Genomic DNA, 6,096 nt, shown 5'->3' with positions numbered 1-6,096 from the left:
AGAACCATTGATTATGTTTAAAGCATTACTAGTCCAATAATATTGATAATACTACCTGCAAAACTCCACATAAGGTTGTGTTTATCATGTATTTTTAGCATAATTCACTGTCCCTATCAGACAGGGAGCATCATTATTTTACCTGACTTCACAAAGGGCTTTAGTGATCTGTTCTGCTGGTTCTCATGACAGGCATTTTGGATGATACAAAATAAGAATCTAAGAATCTGCAATGCAATGAGCTTGTGTCACATCACATGCTCGTTGCATGGCTGGTAGAACTCTATGTAATTTTTACCATCATAGCAATACTTGGATGATGAAGAAATATAATATGTTGTTATGCCCTCCAAATCACACAAACAAACACATAAGGAGTAGTAGTGTTGTCAAACAATTACATTTTAACCAGAATAATCACTATCGAATATTGGTCGGATATGAGCAAAAAACCCAAGTATCGAATAAAATCAGTTTGCAATCGAGATAAGTTCTGGTACAAGCAGTGCAGTCCTGCAGACAGTGCAGACATGTTTACTTGTGCAAAGCTGGACAGCCAGTTAACATCGAAATCTAAATGTCCTCCAATAAGCACACAAAGTTAATGTGTTCTTGTATTTTAGTCAAGTCATTTACAAAAGGTAAACATGATAGGCTATAGGCTACTAGAGGCTAGCAGCTACACAGCAGTTAAGCACACAGTAGCACACAAGCTAGACACATGTATTAAGTGTCCTTACTTGAACAACATTGCAGTCTACAACCGCACATTCGTCAATATAAAAAAGTATCAAATAATTATACTTGCATATTACATATAGATACAAAGTCTCCAAGGCAGAAGCATACAGTATTAGAAAGTATCTAGTAACAAATGTGTCTAGATCATTCAATTTAATGTGTTGTGACTTTAATAAATTACCATTGTACTTCAATTTAAAGACAGCATAAGTCTGTTATAATGTTAGTTTTTCATACCTACCATTGTTCTCTGGGTAAGTTCACTTGATCAAGACTTTTCTAACATTCCACACTACAAAATAATAAAAGTGTGTATTATGATTTGTGTTGATATCGTATCATTGCTAATATCGGTATCGGCCCATGCTGGTATAGTATTGGAAGTGAACAAGTTGTATAGGGACACCTCTACAGTCGGAGTCTCCTCACTCATCTTTGCACTTACTTATGCATTGACCTGATCACTGCCTGTATAGAAGCCAGCGCCGCCTTTCGGGTAAAGGTAAAAGAGCCTGTGGGGTCAAAAAAATTGGGTAATTAATCTGCGTTTATACATGATTAATGCCATAAATTTTTTTGTGTTTGATCGCATGTATTAAAACCTATTCTAAAGGTACTTGTCAAGACTTGGTCTGTGGCGTGGTTTGTTCTCCCGTGGTGCAAAGGAATTGGACCAAACGTGGCGTGCAGGTGAGGACATGTTTAATATATTAACTCAAAAAAGGCTCAAAAGGGGATAAACAAAAAGCGCTCACAGCGGAGGGAAAAAAACTTGACTATGAAAACAAAAGGCGCGCACAATGGCGGAAGTACAAAACTAGACTATGAAAACAAAACACTAGCACAAAGGCAAAAAACTATGAACAATAACAAAACTTACTTGACATGACAAGAGGGGCAAAAGGAAGAGCAGCATGGATCATGAGGGTGAACAGAGTGATGTCGCCAGGCCGACTGCCTGGCAACAATGGCCTTAAATACTGGTGACATGATTAGTGAAAACGTGAGACAGGTGCGTGACATGAGGATGTGAAACAGGTGCGTGACAAGACAGGTGAAAACTAATGGGTGACCATGGAAACCAAACCAATCAAGGAAGTGCAACCAGGAACTAAAAAAAGAGCCCAAAACCCAAGCAAAAAAAAAACATGATTAACACAGACATGACAGTACTTTATCTACGGTAGTTTTAGACCATGAGTAGATATTGAATTAAGATGTTTACAAAGAGATTTTACATTTTGCTTTGTTTTACTTGGGCATTTATATGCATACCGCAAACATTTTGAACAGTAGTAACAAGTGAGGATTTCTTTTGCAACCCTTCACCAAAACATTCATATGCATCAGCTGAAAAAACAGCAGCATAGTCCTGCTCCACTTTCTTCATCTTAGCTTTGAAGCTCAGAAAAACTTTTTTCGAGAGAAACTACAATTAAGTGTAGGAAAAATTTAAAAGGCTTCAAACTTTTCAAAGAGACTCTTTTTCAAATGATATAGTGTGGAGATACATCACAGGTCATCATTTTAAACAAGGAGGTGGTGTGCAAAATAAGAACCACAATGACTGAGCTGGCAAAATTTAATTGCTATTTCTAATGGCCGCTGTTTCGTTGTAACGCCATCAATCAACTGATTCAAAGTCAATACTTCTTCTTTGGAATGCTTGAAGACTCACACCCATTGGTTTCCACGTTTTAAAGTATTTATGCAAGGCAGCATAATGAACGAGTATTGATACCACTACGTCCAATACCTTTTATGCCATCATCTGTACTGCTCATATTTTGTATTACCTAGTTTAATCATGCTGAGTTAATTTGCTTAGCATTTGGTCTTGACTACAGTATGTGTCAGGATTCAGACACCTCTTAAGAGGATGCCATCTTCTAGTTGACACTGTGTTGAAGCACATAACACTTAATACCGTACAATCATTATATAGCAGCAGACTTCTGAATGACTTCGGCCTTTAGGATTGACAGATATTTGGACTTTATGACTGAACAAGATTAACAGGAACAACGAGAAGTAGTAACTTAAAATGAAGTTAATCTGTTGTCTTTATTATTATATAAACATAATGAGCCAACCCAGGGCAGTCAGTGAGAGGTTGTGCACGTTAACATAATTAATGCTGATAATTAATGGGTGAGTTGCTGTAGCAGATGAACTTGCGCACATAGTTTATTCACACTCAAAGAAGCTTCAACAGTACGTGTTTCCACAGTACCTGCTGCTGACACTTTGATGAATAGCTCGGATAAGAGACGATGACAGGAAGAGGTCTGCGGCTTCTCTTCATCACAGCCTACTCTCGTGTTTAAAGTCACTCTGCTTTTGCTTACTCTCAACTATTTGTTTGTCATCTCTCCTGAAGTCTCAGAGACGAAAGCGAAACTAATGGAACTTAAGAGGTCACAAATCAAACTCATTATTCTGCTCTTTCAATCTCTCCGTATCGTGCTCACATCTCAAAACACACACACTGAGTTAACCTTTTGAGTCCTCTTGGGGACTGCAACTCATACAGAGACCTTATGCAATATTAAAGAGCAACTTTGTAGATTTAGATTTGCACCCAGCAGACTTCTATTCATTCTGTCTCCTATGGTCGCTCATCACAATCCGAAGCATACGGACGGTGTTTCCAACTTCTGTGAAGTATATTGTTGCTTCAAGCCTGAATAGCAATTTCCTAAATGTTTTATTATATATTTTTTGGCCTGTAAAAGTGTTTTTCAAAATTTTCAGGTAAAAGACCTTGTTGTCAATAATAAAACATCCGGCGGACCAACTCGTTCAACCAATATACAAAAACATAACTTTTAAAATAAAGTTTACTCCTGCACTTACTGGTGGGAACTGTTGCCATCTTATATAAGACATCACCTCCAGCTCATACTTTTGTCCACAACCACAACCCTCAATCAACTGCTTTGTTGGTTGTGTGTTTTATTGCCAAAAAGATCCAATTATATATTAGAGTAGTACCTCGGGTTTCCTAAGCCCCACCTTTTGTATGAAAATGTTTGCGGATACCTTGCCCCAGTTATCTTATACAACCTCGGTTATTGTACTGCCAAACATTGAAAGTTACAAACTCCTCTATTTGAGCGTGTATACTTGTGCGGAATCGAGTGCCCAAACAAAGAATAGAAAGCATTATTGACTTAGTCTCTTTTGCAAGTTCCAGCACTTTGACAAGGAAAGTGAAAAATGTAATATAGAACTTATGAAAAAGTACAAAAGTATTGCTCCCTTCCCCACCTTCCTCTCCGCTTCTCACCATCTTTGCCAAAAAAAAGTCAGGTAAGGCTGAACCCAATATGATCCTATTTAACCCAGCAAACTGTAACATAGTTTTACAATGTTTTTTGTGTGTCTCAAAATATACAATCCTACACTTTTTTTATTGGTTTGAGTTCCATGTGCGTCCGTTAATAATATTTTGTACGCTGGAGCCTGACAAGAACAAAATAATTTGTTAATTGGTATGGACTGAGTTAAGGCCTATAGGCATACCTTTACCTGGGCACATGGGATCAGAAACTCCTCCATACAGCTCTGCCCGCCCCTCGAGCCCTCTCTCCTCATATCTTAGAGTAGTCCATCTCAAATAGTGGGGCGGGCCACCCTGGGTAACGTGCTTTATCAGCCATTAATCATGACTTCCTCATTATGATTATTAAAACAATAATCAGCACAAATTCTTACATTCATTTTTAATTTGTAGGTTAAAGGGGTTTACATGTTGTCTCCTGAATTAATTTTGCTCATAAATTTGAATTCATAATTATTTATTGAGTTTATTTAATTGTATTTTTCATTATCAAATGGCTCAAGTTGGTCAATAATTTGTTTATAGTTAAATGAGGATTACATTTTTTTTTTCAAATTTGAGGCAAATTGATGCACTGTAAAAATGTTCTGTTACAAACTAAAAACAATGTTAATACAATTATTCTTTGTTGTGAGTGGATCTGTATTCCTTTTGTCTTATGTGTTTTATTTAATGTTATGCAGAGGTGAGGGTATAATGATACAATTTATAGTCGCGGCGGAGAGTGGGGGGAATGTTTTCTTCTTCCTGGGGGGCGTAACAGAAAATAATTGAGAAGCACTGTCTTACAGGGACGTGGTGCGTACAGCCATAATGACAACTGATGTAGGATGTTTCAAAAAATCAGGAACCGCTTAGCATAAAACTGAATGTCTGCTTCCACGCAATACTTTCACCATAACAAAAAAACATGTTACTTCACATTCCAACAGATACCGCATTGCAAACTTTTTAATACCCTGAGAATACAATCACCTGGATGAATGCCAGTAATTACAGGAATTAAAAGCTTGCATTGTCAGCTTTACTCAGACCCATTCCTAGTAGACTAGCTGTGATCATGTGACTGCCCTGACGATACAATGACCTGCATGAATGAAAACGTGCACAGGAAAAAAATATTGTATGGGGAGGCGTGGCTCAGGCGGTAGGGTGATCGTCCAGAAAAATTAGGGTTCCTCATTGTAAGAATCCAGCTTGTGCCGTCCTCGTCACTGCCATTGTGTCCTCGGGCAAGACATTTCACCCGGAGAGGTCGTAGGCGCAAATTGGAAGCCTAGTTTCCGTCAGTCTACCACGGGGCAGCTGTTGCTACAAATGTAGCTTACCACCATCAAGGTGTGACTGTGGAGTGAATGAATAACGGGCTCACTGTTCTCACTGTAAAGCACTTTGAGTGCTTTACAGTGCCAATACATAATTTTTTCCAAGTTTGGCATTTTTTCCTTTAATTTTTTCTGACCAAAAACAGGACAGCTCTGATACTGAAAGAAGCCAAATCAGTAGGCTATAAAAAACGTGTATCATTTTCTTTTGCTTTGTCCCAAACCAAAGAACTGTAATTTAAGTTTGAACATATCTTTGAAGTACGTTGCCTTTTCAAAACAGTTTCTGTACAATCTTGCCCAAATGGATTTGTACAGGAAACTCTTTTATTGTTCTAGGCTATGTACTTAAGATAAGTTCGAAGAAAAATGGTCTGAAATGTATGTGCTACTTCAGCACTGCCGACTGTGCACTGTATTTATCTGGCCAGGCTGCAGATATTTCACAGCCATGCCTGTGGGTCTTGGATTGCTCAAATCTCAGTCAGTCAGGATCAATGAGTTCTGCAGACAACACCAACATGCTGCATTCACTTAGGTAAACGATCCACCCCTACAGTTTCGCCACTACTGCAGCAGGAGATGGCAGCACGAATGGGCCCCATCCTTTCCACGCTCACCTGGTTCGGGTGATTTTACTTTTGAGTGCATTAGTGGGTTAAAGCTACACAATGCACACCCATGACC

At 38.4% G+C, this 6,096-nt stretch overlaps 1 protein-coding gene across 3 annotated transcripts in view; it reads right to left on the bottom strand.

Moving 5' to 3' along the window:
- fndc5a (fibronectin type III domain containing 5a) overlaps positions 1–6,096 on the bottom strand; it is an 89,279-nt gene that overhangs the window by 34,854 nt on the left and 48,329 nt on the right. Inside the window, exon 1 of one of the 3 annotated variants that reach the window (XM_062041798.1) lies at positions 1,187–1,232. The exons of the other annotated variants lie outside the window; for them this stretch is intronic. The gene's annotated coding sequence lies outside the window, so the exon portion shown is untranslated. Of the gene's footprint in view, positions 1–1,186; positions 1,233–6,096 lie in introns of those variants that run through there. 3 annotated transcript variants of the gene reach the window in all.

The sequence above is a fragment of the Entelurus aequoreus genome, linkage group LG03 (genome assembly GCF_033978785.1).
Source record: "Entelurus aequoreus isolate RoL-2023_Sb linkage group LG03, RoL_Eaeq_v1.1, whole genome shotgun sequence".
Taxonomy (NCBI): Eukaryota; Metazoa; Chordata; class Actinopteri; order Syngnathiformes; family Syngnathidae; genus Entelurus; species Entelurus aequoreus.
This window is presented reverse-complemented; position numbering and strand designations above follow the sequence as displayed.